This window comes from Archocentrus centrarchus, chromosome 2, assembly GCF_007364275.1.
Source record: "Archocentrus centrarchus isolate MPI-CPG fArcCen1 chromosome 2, fArcCen1, whole genome shotgun sequence".
NCBI lineage: Eukaryota > Metazoa > Chordata > Actinopteri > Cichliformes > Cichlidae > Archocentrus > Archocentrus centrarchus.
In genome coordinates this window covers 7,883,934-7,901,197 of record NC_044347.1, presented here as the reverse complement: position 1 = coordinate 7,901,197, position 17,264 = coordinate 7,883,934, and the positions used below count along the sequence as shown (strand labels likewise).

Genomic DNA, 17,264 nt, shown 5'->3' with positions numbered 1-17,264 from the left:
ACTGGATGTCCTGGTTGGCTTTGTCTTCAGCCCAGTCCAGAGTGAACTTCTGTGTTAGGACTGTTTTCCCAATGCCAGCCACTCCCTTTGTCAGCACTGTTCTGATTGGTTCATCTCTTCCAGGTAAGCCTTTAAAGATGTCTTCTTGTCTGATTGTTGTTTCTGGTCTGTCTGGTTTCCTGGATGCTGTTTCAATCTGTCTGACCTCATGTTCCTCATTGACCTCTGCAGTCCCTCCCTCTGTGATGTAGAGCTCTGTGTAGATCTGATTCAGAAGGGTTGGGTTTCCTGCTTTAGCGATCCCCTCAAACACACACTGGAACTTCTTCTTCAGAGCAGATTTAAGTTCTTGTCGACAGAGTGGAGCCATGTATTCTGAAAATGCAATATTAAGCTATTAAAATGAATTATTATATATTAAGTAGGCCAACATGTTGGTCCATCTCTTGAGACATTAGTAAATATTTTATTTTTGCAGCAGCTTAAATCTTTTAGAGAAATCCTCTTACTGCTCTGCAGACGGTCAGCCAGCTCCTCCTGCTTCATTCTCCTCAGGAAGTGCAGTATGATCTTCACAAAAGCCTCTCTGCTTCTCTTCTGCTCTTTATCCTCACCCTCCAAGTCCGTGTCACCCTCCCAATGACTCTCTAAGCATTTTGGGTAATCTGGACTCAGAACCTTCTGGATCTTCTTCAGCTCGTTCTTCACAAAACTGATGATGTTGTCCTCCAGCGGCTGGAACAGAAAATAAATAAATCTTGGACACTGTAACCAATCTGATATCGTAAATGTCACAGCTTACATTTTCTCTATGAAGTAGACATCTTTGGTAACAATGTTGAGCAGTGCAATCCACTGGTGTACAAAGTGCAGCATGGAGATGACTGAAAGAACAGATGTAACAGTAGTTGTTGTACATGTACAAACCATAAATATGGAGTCCAGCTGTGTTGGATGCTGCTGGGCAGACTGACCACTGGGAACCTCTGAGCTCTCCTGATCCACTCTGTGAAGGAATCATGAAGAATTAGCTCTCATCCACACAGGGACCAACACAAGCTCAAAGTCCATGAAGTGATGTTTGGATGAAGAGTGAAGCAGATGACTCCCTGTAGCAGCAAAGCTTTACTAGCCCTCAGTGATCCCACTGAGAATCTACAGCTCCGTCTGCAGCTGTTCACAGCTTTCAGCTCACTGTGGTTTAGTCCTAACAGCTCTCACCAACTCCTTCACAAAGATTTCCTTTCAGCTGAAGCGCCCTGGAGTAAGACAGTCTCTCTCTCTGTGCTTTCACTGCTGAGCTCCCAGTTCTCAACAACTTCCTCTGAGTCACTAAAACACTATAGATCGAATGCACTGTGTGAAATGATTTGGTTTGGAAGTAGCACTGATCAATTCGAGCTCTGCTTCCTTTCAACAAATGCCTGCTACTCTTTGGAAATGTCTTTAGGAGACTCAGCATTTCCTTCCATAAATCTGTTTATTAGCTGAAAAATAATCAGTGTGATCTTTTCTATCTCTGCGTATTAGAGGAACTAATACATGCTTCTACATTTAGAAGGCCTGACTGCAGTATTCTGCTCTCTGTTCTACCTACAAATGTTAGAAATAGAATCTAGAACCTGTTCTGTTTGTTATTGTCTATCGTCCACCTGGTCGTTACTCAGAGTTTGTCTTATTTCTCAGACTTTTTATCTGATTTAGTGCTCAGTTCAGATAAAATCTTTATAGTGGGTGATTTTAACATCCATGTAGATGCTGAGAATGACAGCCTCAACACTGCATTTAATCTGTTATTCGATTCAATTGGCTTCACTCAAAATGTAAAGGAGCCCACCCACCACTTTAATCATACTCTGGATCTTGTCCTGACATATGGCATAGAAACTGAAGACTTAACAGTATTCCCTGAAAGCCCCCTTTTGTCTGATCATTTCTTAGTAAAATTTTACATTTACTTTAATGGATTACACAGCAGTGGGGAATAAGTTTTATTACAGTAGAAGTCTTTCTGAAAGTGCTGTAACTAAGTTTAAGGATCTAATTCCTTCCCTGTTATGCTCTTCAGTGCCAACACAGTGCAGAGCAGCTAGCTAAACTCTGCTCCCAGTGAGGTAGATGATCTCATCAATAGTTTTGCATCCTCACTGCGTACGACTTTGGATACTGTGGCTCCTTTGAAAAGGAGAGCTTCAAATCAGAAGTGCCTGACTCCGTGGTATAATTCACAAACGCACAGCTTAAAGCAGATAACCCGAAAGCTGGAGAGGGAATGGCGTCTCACTAAATTAGAAGATGCTCATTTAGCCTGGAAAAAGAGTTTGTTGCTCTATAAAAACACCCTCCTTGAAGCTAGGACATCTTGCTACTCATCATTAATTGAAGAAAATAAGAACAACCCCAGGTTTGTTTTCAGCACTGTAGCCAGGCTGACAAAGAGTCAGAGCTCTGTAGAGCCGAGTATTTCTTTCACTTAAACTAGTAGTGACTTCATGCATTTCTTTACAAATAAAATTTTAGACATTAGAGAAAAAGTTATTCATAACCATCTCAAAGATTTATCTTCATGTTCGGCTGCTTTCAGCACTGCTGGTATTTGTTTAGACTCTTTCGCTCCAGTTGATCTTTCAGAGTTAACTTCAATAGTTACTTCCTCCAAACCAGCAACATGTTTATTAGATCCCATTCCTACTAGACTGTTCAAAGAAGTCTTTCCAATTATTGATGCTTCTATCTTAAAAATGATCAATCAGTCTTTATTAGTTGGCTATGTACCACAGGCCTTCAAGGTGGCTGTAATTAAACCTCTACTTAAAAAGCCATCACTGACCGAGCTGTTTTAGCTAATTATAGGCCAATCTCCAACCTTCCTTTTCTCTCAAAGATTCTTGAAAGAGTAGTTGTAAAACAGCTAACTGATCATCTGCAGAGGAACGTTTATTTGAAGAGTTTCAGTCAGGTTTCAGAATTCATCACAGTACAGAAACAGCATTAGTGAAGGTTACAAATGATCTTCTTACAGCCTCTGACAGTGGACTCATCTCTGTTCTTGTCCTGTTGGACCTCAGTGCAGCTTTGATACTGTTGACCGTAACATTTTATTACAGAGATTAAAACACACTATAGGTATTAAAGGTACTGCACCGCAGTGGTTTGAATCATATTTATCTAATAGACTCCAATTTGTTAATGTAAATGGGAAGTCTTCTTCACGCACTAAGGTTAATTATGGAGTTCCACAGGGTTCTGTGCTAGGACCAATTTTATTTACATTATACATGCTTCCCTTAGGCAGTATTATTAGAAAGCATTGCATCAGTTTTCATTGTTATGCAGATGACACTCAGTTTTACCTATCAATGACGCCAGATGACGCACATCAATTAGTTAAACTGCAGGAATGTCTTAAAGACATTAAGGCCTGGATGACTTCTAATTTCCTGCTTCTAAATTCAGATAAAACTGAAATTCTTGTACTCGGCCCCACAAATCTTAGAAACATGGTGTCAAACCAGATACTTACTCTGGATGGCATTACTTTGGCCTCCAGTAACACTGTGAGAAATTTTGGAGTCATTTTTGACCAGGATTTGTCCTTCAATGCACATATTAAACAAATATGTAGGACCGCTTTTTTGCATTTGCGCAATATTTCTAAAATTAGAAACATCCTTTCTCAGAGTGATGCTGAAAAGCTAATTCATGCATTTATTACTTCTAGGCTGGAATATTGTAAGTCGTTATTATCAGGCTGTCCTAAAAGCTCCCTGAAAAGTCTTCAGCTGATCCAAAATGCTGCAGCTAGAGTACTGACAGGGACCAGAAAGAGAGAGCAGATTTCTCCCATATTGGCTTCTCTTCATTGGCTCCCTGTTAAATCTAGAATAGAATTTAAAATCCTTCTCCTCACCTACAAGGTCTTGAATAATCAGGCTCCATCTTATCTCAAAGACCTTATAGTGCCATATCACCCCAAACAGAGCACTTCGCTCTCAGGCTGTTGGCTTACTTGTGGTTCCTAGGATACTTAAGAGTAGAATGGGAGGCAGAGCCTTCAGCTTTCAGGCCCCTCTTCTGTGGAACCAGCTTCCAGCTTGGATTCGGGAGACAGACACCCTCTCTATTTTTAAGATTAGGCTTAAAACTTTCCTTTTTGAACTTTTCCTTATTGATCAAGCTTATAGTTAGGGCTGATCAGGTGACCCTGAACCATCCCTTAGTTATGCTGCTATAGGCCTACGCTGCTGGGGGGTTCCCATAATGCACTGTTTCTTTTCATTCACCTTATTTACTTTGTTTATTGTCCACTCTGCATTTAATCATTAATTGTTATTAATCTCTGGCTCTCTTCCACAGCATGTCTTTTTTCTCTCCCCTCAGCCCCAACCGGTCACAGGAGATGACTGCCCCTCCCAGAGCCTGGTTCTGCTGGAGGTTTCTTCCTTTTAAAAGTGAGTTTTTCCTACCCACTGTCATCAAGTGCTGCTCATAGGGGGTCGTTTTGACTGTTGGGTTTTCTCTGTATTATTGTAGGGTCTTTATCCACAATACAAAGTGCCTTGAGGTGACTGTTGTGATTTGGCGCTATATAAATAAAATTGAATTCAATTGAACATTAGCAACACTACAATAGACCCAGAAAGTAGATTTATAATACTTCATTTATCTATTCAGAATACAGATTTATGCATTGCTAGCATTTATGGACCAAATGTTGATGACCCCTTCCTTCTTTCATACCTTCTTCACTTCACTATCTGATCACTCTTACTCCACACTTGTAATAGGAGGAGACTTCAACCTGGTACTTAATGCAGACATGGACAGGCTCAGTACAGCAGTGAGTCAAAGGAACTGGCAGTCTGCAGACATTCTTAAACAGTACATGAAGGATTTTGGTCTTTGTGATGCTTGGCGTTCACATCACCCCACTCTGAGGGAGTATCCTTTTTCTCACCAGTACATCACTCTCACTCCCGCTTAGACTATTTTCTAGTTAGCAGCTCCATGATGATGGATATCACAGACACTCAAATTCATCCTATCACTATCAGTGATCATACACTGGTGTCTTTGTCTCTGACACAGATAAAAGTCACACCGCCAATTAGGAACTGGAGACTTAATACATCATTACTTAAAGAACAAGATTTTATGAATTATTTCAAAAAGGAGTGGTCAGCATATTTAGAATATAATGATCTTCCAGCAATATCACCATGTGTTCTTTGGGAAGCAGGAAAGGCAGTAATGCGGGGCAAAATAATATCTTACTGCTCGCATAAGAAAAATAAAGAGAAAACACTTGTGTTAGAATTAGAACAAAAAATTTAATCTTTAGAAACTGCCTATGCTGCCTCACCACAAGAACATATAAGTAACAACCTGAGGAAACTGAAACTGGAGTTAAATGAAATAATTGATAAAAGGACAATTTATGTTGCAGAGGCTGCGTTTAGAAAACTTCGAACATGGAAATAAATCTGAAAAATCTTTGGCCAACCAGTTAAAATTAATAAAGAAAAAACAGCTATCTATTCTATTAAGGATTCAACAGGTAACATTACTCATGACCCACAACAAATAAATAACTCTTTTAAAGACTTCTATGAAGTCTTATACTCATCACAGATTAATCCATCTGATGCTGAAATTGAAGAATATCTTAACATAAATCTACCTAAACTAAATGATGAACAGGCTGCGGCTCTTGATTCCCCTTTTTCATCATCTGAATTTTATGAAGCAATACAGCATCTCCCAAATAATAAAGCCTCAGGCCCAGATGGTTTTCCAATAGAATTTTATAAAGAATTTTGGTCTGTCCTAAAATCCTCTTTTCTCAGAATGGTGGCTCAAATTCAGAGCAATCACGCGGTCTCTCCAAACATGAACTCTTCCAACATTAGTCTACTTCTTAAACCACCTTCTTAAAGACCCCACACTCCCATCCAGCTACAGGCCAATCTCTCTTATTAATGCAGACCTTAAAATAATTTGCAAAGTCCTTGCCAGAAGATTAGAAAACAAAATCACTCCATCTATTATACATCTAGACCAAACAGGTTTTATCAAGGGTTGGCACTCAGCCAATAATACACACAGACTGATAAATGTAATAGATTACTGTTCTATTAATAAATTAGAAACCACAGTTGTCTCTTTAGATGCAGAGAAGGCATTTGATCAGGTAAATTGGAAATTTCTGTTAGCAGTTCTACACAAATTTGGATTTGGTTCATCGTTCATAAACTGGATCAGAAAACTATACAGCTCTCCAAATGCACGTGTTAGAACAAATGATCTTATTTCCCAAAGCTTCAGTCTGCAGAGAGGCACCGGGTAGGGCTGCCCGCTTTCTCCTTCACTCTTTGCCATTTTCATTGAACCACTAGCAGCAACAATCCGACAAAATGTAGATATTAAAGGAATTCAAACAGAAAACACAGACCATAAGATAAGCCTTTATGCTGATGATGTATTACTTTTCCTTGGGAACCCACAAACCTCTCTTTTAAAAACAATCATACTTATAGATACATTTTCATCTATATCAGACTACTCCATCAATTGGAGTAAATCAACAGTTTTACCTCTGAATTGTAATTTTCAGAACACCACGACCACCTCACTACAATCTGGCAACATTAGATATTTAGGTATAAATGTTTCCCCCAGGCAGTCAGACCTGGTACGGTTGAATCATATTCCTCTATTAAAAACAATAGAGGATGATCTCACATGCTGGAACTCTCTACCTTGAACTTTTCAACATGGCAAGAGAAAGGAATAAAGAATTTAGAACATGTCATTCAAGATGGAACCTTTATTTCATTTGAAGAACTTATTTCAAAATATGAAATTAGCAATAGCAAATTTCTTGAATACCAGCAGTTGAGGTCCATCATACAGGCAAGGTTTAACTTAAATAATTTAAAATTAGAAACCCCTGTATTGGTAACAGAATTTCTAAATCTTTATACCCCTAAATTATTATCAAAAATATATAAGTTATTATTAAAAATTAATGATTAAATATCCCTCCCAACCACAAAATGGGAGCGAGATCTTTCCATCAACCCAGAAGAAAACTTCTGGACACAGATATGTTTAAACACTTTCAAAATGACTAAAAGTCCAAATTTACAACTTATACAATACAAAACTCTCCATAGAACACATTATACAGGACACAGGATGTTCCAAATGGGCCTCAGAGACACAAATATATGCACCCACTGTTCAGGCAATCATACTGAAAACTATATGCGTGCAATTTGGTCTTGTACACCTGTTCAGAGGTGCTGGCAGAGGATATGTGAACACTTATCCACATGTTTTAATTGCGATATCCCAGCATCACAAAATTGTGCATTCTAGGTGATTTAAGTGAATTAATCATGGAAACAAATATATCACACATAGTTCTTACTGCCTTATGCATCGCTAAGAAAACTATCCTCGTGAACTGGAAATAAAAAAATGATTGTCGGGTGTTGGGCTGTTCTCGGGCACTTGGGGCCTCGGGGGCCGCGTGCTTGGCCCTGGAGGTGCCGGCCTCCCGGGGGTGGGAGGTGCACGTGGTTGCCATCAGGATGTGTGGCCTCAGGTCTTCTAAGCTCCTGGGCTGTGGATGGCCTGGGTCCCCTGGGTCCTTTCCCTATTCGCCTCTGGATCGCGGGGGGCATGGTTGCAGTTTCTTGCCCTCATTATTGAGTACATTGCATGACAGAGGCGCATACACACACATTACTGCAAACAATAAAATTGTGTGTGTGTGTGTGTGTGTGTGTGTGTGTGTATAGCTACTTTTTTTTCTACTTATCTACAGTTAAAAAAGAGACCGTAACATAGTTAAGACTGGAAAACACACACAGAGACAGAGAGAAGAAGAGAGAAACTATTGATCATGCCCAGGCTTCCTCGTCAATCCTCCTTCCGACCGAGGAAAGCCCATGAGATTAAGCATGAGTCCAAATAAAATCAAACTGTCCAAATGATCCATGGCGATGAGCAAGTTCCGTTGCAAGAAGATACTAGTACTAAGAAGTCTACAAACACAAAAAGCAAAAAAAGCCCTCCTGGGAGGTTGTGCCTTAGCAGTTACTGAAAAAACGGACAACACGGAAAAAGACTATCGGTACATCCTCTTCTAAGCGTGGTATTTATACTCTTCCCCTTTCTTTGTCTAAGATTTGTGCTGAGCCAGCACTTTTATACTCTTCATTAATCATCCCATATTATCTAAAAGGGCACAAACATCCCAGAGCATTTTTAATTCATCATCATGACAGTAAGAAAAATCCATCAAAACAACTGTCAAAATCAACCTTCTCATGGCCATCTTACAGTGCTCATTAAAAAGGATTTAAAACTGCTCAGACTTTACACTAGTTAGATGTTGGGAGAATTTGAGGATAATTTTGCCTAAGGGTGGGTTGAATTGGCAGATTTATGCCCAGCCCCAAAAATAAATCAAAAAATGGGCAACTGTTCTGAGAGGTGTCCTATCCATGAACCCCATTAGGGCCTTTTAGTAAACTGCTGAGCTTGGCATACATCTTGGGATTGAGCAAGAAGTTCAACACTGGGCCATAACAGATGGCATGGTACAGGCGGCGGAAACTCTGTGAACGAGCTAAGAGTGCCTGCTTAGCTACAGCAGGCAGCTGCGGGAAGGTGGCAGGAGGTTCTGGGGCCCTGAACATGAATAAGAGCAAATCCAACAGGCCTCAAATCCTCCCACCACTTTTAGACCCACAATATCCATTTTATTTCAGTGTAAAAGCAGATTAGTTGCAAATAAACAGAAGTAGGAATAATAATTTTAAATATCAGCATTGGGGTAATAAAATCTTTCCAACAGCTGCTCACATAAGAAAAATAAAGAAAAAAGAATTAGAACAAAAAAAATTACATCTTTAGACGCTGCCTATGCTGCTTCACCACAAGAACATATAATTAACAACATGAGAAAACTAAAACTGGAATTAAATGAAACAACTGATAAGACACAATTTCTGTCGAAGAAGATGCGATTGCAAAACTTTGAACATGGAAATAAATCTGGAAAATTACTTGCTAACCAGTTAAAACTAAAGAAAAAACAGCTATTTATTCTATTAAAGACTCAACTGGTAATATTACTCATGACCCACAACAAATAAATAAATCCTTTAAAGACTTTTATGAAGCTTTATATTCATCATAGATTAATCCATCTGATACTGCTATTGAGGAATTTCTTAACAATATAAATCTACCAAAGCTAAATGATGAACAGGTTATGGCTCTGGATTCACCTCACTCAATGTCTGAATTCCAAGAACACTTACAGCACCTACCAAAAAATGCCATCTGGCAGCAGGTCCAGACAGCATCAGCTCCAGGCTCCTGAGGTGCTGCACAGATCAGCTGTGTGGCCTCATGGGATACATGTTCAACCTGAGCCCGAAGCTGGGGAAAGTACCACAACTGTGGAAGACCTCCTGTGTGGTACCGGTACCAAAGAACAAACATCCAGAGGATCTTAGCAGCTACAGGCCGGTAGCTCTGACATCACATCTAATGAAGACCCTCGAGAGGCTGGTCCTCAACCATCTTCGCCTCATGGTGACGTCTTTGTTGGATCTGCTGCAGTTCACCTACCGGCCTGGCGAACTGCAGCACCTACCGGTGCCAGCGGAACCACCTCCTGATCAATGCTGCTAGAACCAAGGAGCAGGTGGTGGATATCCGCAGGCGCAGACCCACCACACTGACACCGGTGAACATCCAGGGAGTGGACATTGAGATAGTGGACTCTTATAAGTACCTGGGTGTTCACCTGAACAATAAACTGGACTGGACTCACAACACTGATGCGCTTTACCGGAAGGGTCAGAGCAGACCCTACCTGCTGAGAAGGTTGAGGTCTTTTGGAGTGCAGGGGGCACTCCTGAAGACCTTCTATGACTCTCTAGTAGCATGAGCTATCTTCTATGCAGCAGTATGTTGGAGCAGCAGCTTATCTGCAGCTGAGAGGAAGCGGTTAGATAAGCTCATCAAGAAGGCCAGCTCTGTCCTGGGATGTCCTCTCGACTCAGTGCAGGTGGTGGGAGACAGAAGGAATCTGACCAAAATAACATCAATCATGGACAAAGTCTCCCACCCCATGCACAAATTTCTTACTGAACTGGAGAGCTCCTTCAGTGACAGACTGCTGCATCCTAAATGCACAAAGGAGCGTTATCATAGATCCTTTCTCCCAGCAGCTGTAAGACTGTATAACCATCACTGCTCCCAACAAAACCACAACAAACAAACAAATAAACCATCACTGCTCCCGGCAAAAATAGAACCAATAATATGTATATACTGTATAGTAATATTATATTGTTATTTCCTGTAGGTATAATCCTGTACAGTATACATTATTTTTTTATTATTAGTAGTAGTAGTATTGTTAATCTTGTCCTGTTGTGTTTTGACATTTTTGCTGCTGTTACACCTAAATTTCCCCTTTGTGGGACAATAAAAGCTGTTTCTTCTTCTTCTTCTTCTAAAGCCCCAGGTCCAGATGGATTTCCAGCAAATATTTATAAAGAATTTTGGTCTGAGCTAGAACCCACTTTTTTCAGAATGGTGACTCAGATTCAGAATAATCAAACACTATCTCCAAATATAAACTCTGCTAACATCAGCCTGCTTCTTAAACCAGGCAAAGACCCCACACTCCCATCCAGCTACTGCCCAATCTCACTCATTAATGTAGACCTTAAAATAATTTGCAGTTCTTGCCAGAAGATTAGAAAATATTACTCCACTTATAATACATCCTGACCAAACAGGTTTTAACAAGGGTCAGCACTCAGACAATAATACTAATAAATGTAATAGATTACTGTTCCACTAACAAATTAGAAACCACAATTGTCTCTTTAGATGCAGAGAAAGCATTTGACTGGGTTAACTGGAAATTTTTATTAGCAGTTCTACACAAATTTGGATTTGGTTCATCCTTTATAAATTGGATGAGAACACTATACAGCTCTCCAAATGCATGTTAGTAAATGATCTTATGTCACGAAGCGTCAGTCTGCAGAGGGGCACCAGGCAGGGCTGCCCACTCTCTCCTTCACTTTTTGTCATTTTCATTGAACCACTAGCAGCAAAAATCCAACAAAATGCAAATATTAAAGGGGTTCAAACTAGAATGCCTTTATTGTCATTATAGAGGATGTACAATGAGATTGTAGATAACAGATAACATAGAAAGGCCTGGACATGAGACAACATGGACCATAAATGCCTGACTCTGTGGTATAATTCACAAATGTGCAGCTTAAAGCAGATAACCTGGAGAGGAAATGGCATCTCACTAACTTGAAAGATACTCATTTAGCCTGGAAAAAGAGTTTATTGCTCTAAAAAAAAGTGCTCCATAAAGCTAGGAACCTTAAAAAACACATCAGTAAGTAGACTTTGACTCTATAGCACTAAAGTGCTTTACAGTTTACAACACTACAAATAAATAAATAAATAAATAAAAATCATAAAACACTGGAACATTTAGAGTATCAATCCACAGACTGACTGAACATTTCAGTGATTTTCTGTAAACAAGACAAAAAACTCTTTTAGTTCTGGTGTCTGACAGGAAACTGTTACAGACATGTGAGCTCCTTGTTTTACACTTTGTTGCATTTTTTATTCCAGAAAATATCTTTAAACCTTGGATTGAAAGTTTATTGCTCACAGCCCAGAGTGAGATATAACAATGATCCATAAACCTTCATGAAGACAAACGTGTCACCAGGTATCAGGGACCAAGCTGCCAAGAGCAAACAGGCACAGGTGCATTTTCAAACTTTGGGTTTTATTATATGCCAAAAAGGACAAAAGTAGTGATGAGAGTGTGAAACTGAAGCTTCAATACATGATTTGAATGCTGGGCTTACAAATCCAGAGAACCACTTGTTTCAGGGCAAAAAAAAAAAAAAAAAAAAGTCACGTGAGATAGCAAGCAATCTGAAAGTTTTATGAGCAGGAATGAAAAGCTGAAAATACTCAATTACAGACATGATGCACCAAATTATTCACATCAGAAATAATAAGTGATCTCAAAATCAAAACAATGAAAATGAGAAAAATTCATCATTTAAAAAAGAAGACAAAAAAGGGAAACTACTCACTCTTTGCTAGATGAAACTCCTATTTTAAAGTCATCACCAATATCCTTTGACCAGTCGCTCTTTAAGGACACACAGCTGGGTCCAGGTTCAGGTTCAGGTTGGTTCCTGTGAATAATGATTCAGCAGTGATGTGAGTGCTGAGCTGTGACATGGACAGTGGTGGACAGTAATGAAGTACAAATACTTCGTTACTGTACTTAAGATTTTTCAGGTATCTGTACTTTGAGTATTTATTTTTCAGACAACTTTTTACTTTTACTCACTACATTTTTACACAAGTATCTGTACTTTCTACTTCTTACATTTTCAAAACAAGCTCGTTACTTTATTTGTAATGCATCTGAGAAACGTTTGCATTTCCGGTCAGTGCGGGAGCCCGCTTTTTCTTGGAAGTTGGAACAACAGGGTGGGAGGGAGGGAACAGACACCCCACACGGTAGAGGGAGAGGCTCCTGCAACGCTCGCTCGGAGACCGGAAAGAGCTAGAGGAAGCTGCGCTTTACATAGAGGCTGCACGCTGGAACGGTGAGGAAAATAAATGACAGAAAACATAAAGGACAAAAAAAAGTGTCTGCAGTTTGTCACACAGTGTGTCTGCTAGCTAAAAGAACAGCTGCTGTATTTTAAGGGAGAGCAAAGAATGAGCGATAACTTCACTCAGATGGAGAAAGATGTAAGAAAGAGGTAGAAACGTCCTCCAAAGAGCTACTTTTACTTTCTTACTTTGAGTAGATTTCAGAGCCTGTACTTTTTTACTTTTACTTGAGTACAGAAGTACTTCAACATTTACCAGAGTAGTTTTTAACACAAGTACTTGTTCTTCTACTTGAGTACAGAATGTCAGTACTTTTGCCTCCTCTGCCCATTCACACATCTGAGTGCTTTTCTATCTACATTCACACTTGGCAGCAACTCAGGGTTCAATATCTTGCCTAAGGATACTTTGACATGCAGACTGGAGCAGCCAGGAATCAAACCAGCAACCTCCTGATTAGTAGAGCAGGTCATCTACTAATCAGGAATCAAACCAACAACCTCCTGATTAGTAGATGACCTGCTCTACCTCCTGGGCCACAGCCAGGAGCTCACACACAGATGGATGGTGTGATGATCCTGCTTTAATTCACGTGGGAGGATAAAATCCCAGATTCTCCACATTCCTTGGAAAATACTTGTACTTCTACTTAAGTACAGAATGTCAGTACTTTGGCCACCACTGGACATGGAGAAGAGTCATGGAGTCATGGATCGAATGCACTGTGTGAAATGATTTGCTTTGGAAGTAGCACTGATCAATTCGAGCTCTGCTTCCTTTCAACAAATGCCTGCTACTCTTTGGAAATGTCTTTAGGAGACTCAGCATTTCCTTCCATCAATCTGTTTATTAGCTGAAAAATAATCAGTGTGATCTTTTCTATCTCTGCGTATTAGAGGAACTAATACATGCTTCTACATTTAGAAGGCCTGACTGCAGTATTCTGCTCTCTGTTCTACCTACAAATGTTAGAAATAGAAACTAGAACTGATTCAGAACTGCATCCAGAATGCTTACGAGGACCAGAAGGAGAGAAATGGTTCCACCTATTTGAAGTCCCTACACTGACTGCCTGACAGTTACTGATTTGAAAATCACTCCACTGTTTTTACTGTTTGAAACCTTCATGCTCACATGGAAGCAACGTATGAACCATTACAGCCCCTCAGACATGTGAGGATAGAACAATGGACCATAAACCTTCATGAAGACAAACGTGTCACCAGGACATGTGAAAAAGAGCTGAGCTGACATTAAACATGATGGAGAATTTATTCAGAAACACTGAGTCAGGAACAACATTTAGACACACATTACCTCTCTGCAGGAGGAGGAACACCTGATTTAAAGTCAAAACCAAGATCCTTTGACTGGTCGCTCTTTAAGAACACACAGCTGGGTTCAGGTTCAGGTTCAGGTTCAGGTTGGTTCCTGTGAATAATGATGCAGCAGTGATGTGAGTGCTGAGCTGTGACATGGAGAAGAGTCATGGACAGTTAGAGATGGTCATCTCACCTCTGAGCTTTGGTCTGGCTCTCATGTTCCCCACACAGAGTGGTTTTAGAGGGAGGGACTCCCTCCTCTCTGTCCTCACACTGATCCATGCTGCTGAATTCACATCAGCTCACACACACTTTCTACCTTTACCTGCAGAGGAAACACACATCAGCCCAGCACACACACACTGATTCACTTTGACACTTATGTACAGTGATACCTTGACATACGAGTTTAAATCATTCTGTGACTTAGCTCATAACTTAATTTGATTGTATATCAAATCAAATTTTCCCATAGAAATGAATTGAAACGTCATTAATCTGTTTATTAATAAAAAAAAGGTAGAGAACTTTATAATCAAATAATGTATAAAAATACTGTATACAGTATAATAAAAGAGAAATCAAATGCTCTTTTTGTTCACTTCACTTACTCTTCTCCTCCTTTTACCTTTTTTGGCACACACTTACCCTCACCAAGACAGCAAAATGCACACCTCGCTCATGTTTTTCGATAATTTTATGCTTTATTTCCATGGTCATACTTTTCAGCACCGATCTTGGCATTCGCTTTCTTTGGACCCATGGTTTAAAAAAAGGAAATGTTACAAAAATAAATGCGGAAAATAATCAATCACAGCAACAGTGAGAGGAAAAAAAATACTATCAGAACACACGGCTGGTGTATTTTTGCCTGCTCGTATTGCAGATATTCGCAACATAAATCAAAAATTCGAACAAGCAACAGATCGTATCTCGAAAAACTCGTTAGTTGAGACACTCACAAATCCAGGTACCACTGTATTTCTTTTAAGTTAAAATAATTCATCAACAGTGAAACTCTTTCTCTGTAAAAAAACAGTTATGTGCTCTGTGACGTGTACTTAAAGTACATCATGTTATATTTAGTAACATGTAATGTATAAATCATTTTGACATCAAGAAACACAGCTGAGGAAATGAATAATTTCCAAATATATTAACAGCTCTCTAATGAGACATTAATGTTGAATAAAACTATCCAGTTATGATGCTTAACTTTAATTTTCAGGCAAACCGATTTGCTCAGGAACAAATGAAACACTGAAATAAACCAGCCGTTAGAGATCATCTGAGTGAATTATATCTGGTTTTAACTTCCACTCAGCCGCGAAAGCCAGCGGGGGTTTGAAAAGGATGTGCCGGGAGTCGGACGTTCTCTCTTTAGCAAGCCTTGATAGCTGATTAGCTGACAGCTAGCGAGGCGAGCTGCTGGTAGAGCAGTGGCAATGGACAGCTCCGAAAACGGAGGAGATAAGAGGTATCTTGATAAAACAAGCTGATATTTGCAGTTTACACATTTACATTCTCACCTGAAAACATCCTAAAAGTTTATTTTGTGTCACAGAAACAGTCATTTTTCGAGCTTTTTGGCTGCTATCCTCCACCATTGTTTTGTTTGAGTTTTGATGTGCAATGAATCATGGGATATGGCACAGTGGGTACGAAAGTATTCAGACCCCTTTTAAATTTTTCACTCTTTGTTCTATTGCATCCATTTGCTAAAATATAAAAGTTCATTTTATTTCTCATTAATGTTCACTCAGCACCCCATCTTGACAGAAAAAACAGAAATGTAGAAATTTTTGCAAATTTATTAAAAAAGAAAAACTGAAATATCACATGGTCATAAGTATTCAGACCCTTTGTTCAGTACTGAGTAGAAACACCCTTTTGAGCTGGTACAGCTATGAGTCTTCTTGGGAATGATGCAAAAAGTTTCCACACCTGGATTTGGGGATCCTCTGCCCTTCTTCCTTGCAGATCCTCTCCAGTTCGGTCAGGTTGGATGGTGAACGTTGGTGGACAGCCATTTTCAGGTCTCTCCAGAGATGCTCAATTGGGTTTAGGTCAGGGCTCTGACTGGGCCAGTCAAGAATGGTCACAGAGTTGTTCTGAAGCCACTCCTTTGTTATTTTAGCTGTGTGCGTAGGGTCATTGTCTTGTTGGAAGGTGAACCTGAGGTCCTGAGCACTCTGGGAGAGGTTTTCTTCCAGGATATCTCTGTATGTGGCCACATTCATCTTTCCTTCACTTGCAACCAGTGAAAAACACCCCCATAGCATGATGCTGCCACCACCATGTTTCACAGTTGGGATTGTATTGTTCAGGTGATGAGCAGTGCCTGGTTTTCTCCACACATACTGCTTAGAATTAATGCCAAAAAAGTTCAATCTTCGCCTCATCAGACCAGAGAATCTTATTTCTCATAGTCTGGGAGTCCTTCATGTGTTTTTTGGCTTTCATATGTCTTGCACTGAGGAGAGGCTTCCATTGTTCCACTCTGCCATAAAGCCTCGACTGGTGGAGGGCTGCAGTGATAGTTGACTTTGGCCTCTTTCCCACCAACATGGTTCCGGAGCCCGTGCTGTAATTTGAACCGTTAGGCGGGTTTTCCACCGCCGAAACACTCAGTGCTCAGCCGAAAAACGGGTTCAATTCCGGCCCCGCAAGCTAGCTGGTCTCGAACCAAGAACGCGTGACGAAAGCGGCAGAAGGGTGTGACTCTGCCATCTCAACATCAAGTTTTCTACCATATTACATGTGTATTACATGAGAAAAGTGAAGCGATTTTCACAGTTGTGAATTAGGTTGGGCTCTAAGGCTGAACTTGCTACTTTGTGTCAGTTCATATCACAGATAAAAGGACACAAAGTGCGTACTTGTTGTCTTGTTCTAATCGCTGTCTGTGTTTACCTCTGTGCTGCACACAGATGCTGCAGTAGTTTGCTTTGGACCATAAAACGTATTTGCAGCACAAGAAAGGTGAGCGTGTTCGCCCACGTTTGTGTGCTTCGGCTTCCGTGTCCAGATGAGGACCCGCCCACACTCATACCTAAAGGAGCAGTTCACAGAAACGCGGTGGGAACGCGGGCCTGTTCTTAAGCGTTTTGCCGGTTCATTGGGAAAAGCACGGGCACTGGCACGCAAACCGGTTCCTCGGCGGTGGGAAAGTAGCTTTGGTGGAACTTTCTCCCATCTCCCCACTGCATCTCTGGAGCTCAGCCACAGTGATCT

The 17,264-nt window shown here is 40.3% G+C and overlaps 1 long non-coding RNA gene and 1 pseudogene across 1 annotated transcript; both read right to left on the bottom strand.

Annotated features, from left to right (window-relative positions):
• The window catches only part of LOC115798510 (uncharacterized), a 198,229-nt pseudogene that overhangs the window by 54,584 nt on the left and 126,381 nt on the right, over positions 1–17,264 (bottom strand).
• On the bottom strand, positions 11,213–14,053 carry LOC115796909 (uncharacterized). The gene is made up of 3 exons (XR_004021360.1): positions 14,026–14,053; positions 12,174–12,278; positions 11,213–11,954 (listed from the first exon to the last, which is right to left on the bottom strand). It is a non-coding gene; the product is annotated as an uncharacterized LOC115796909 (long non-coding RNA).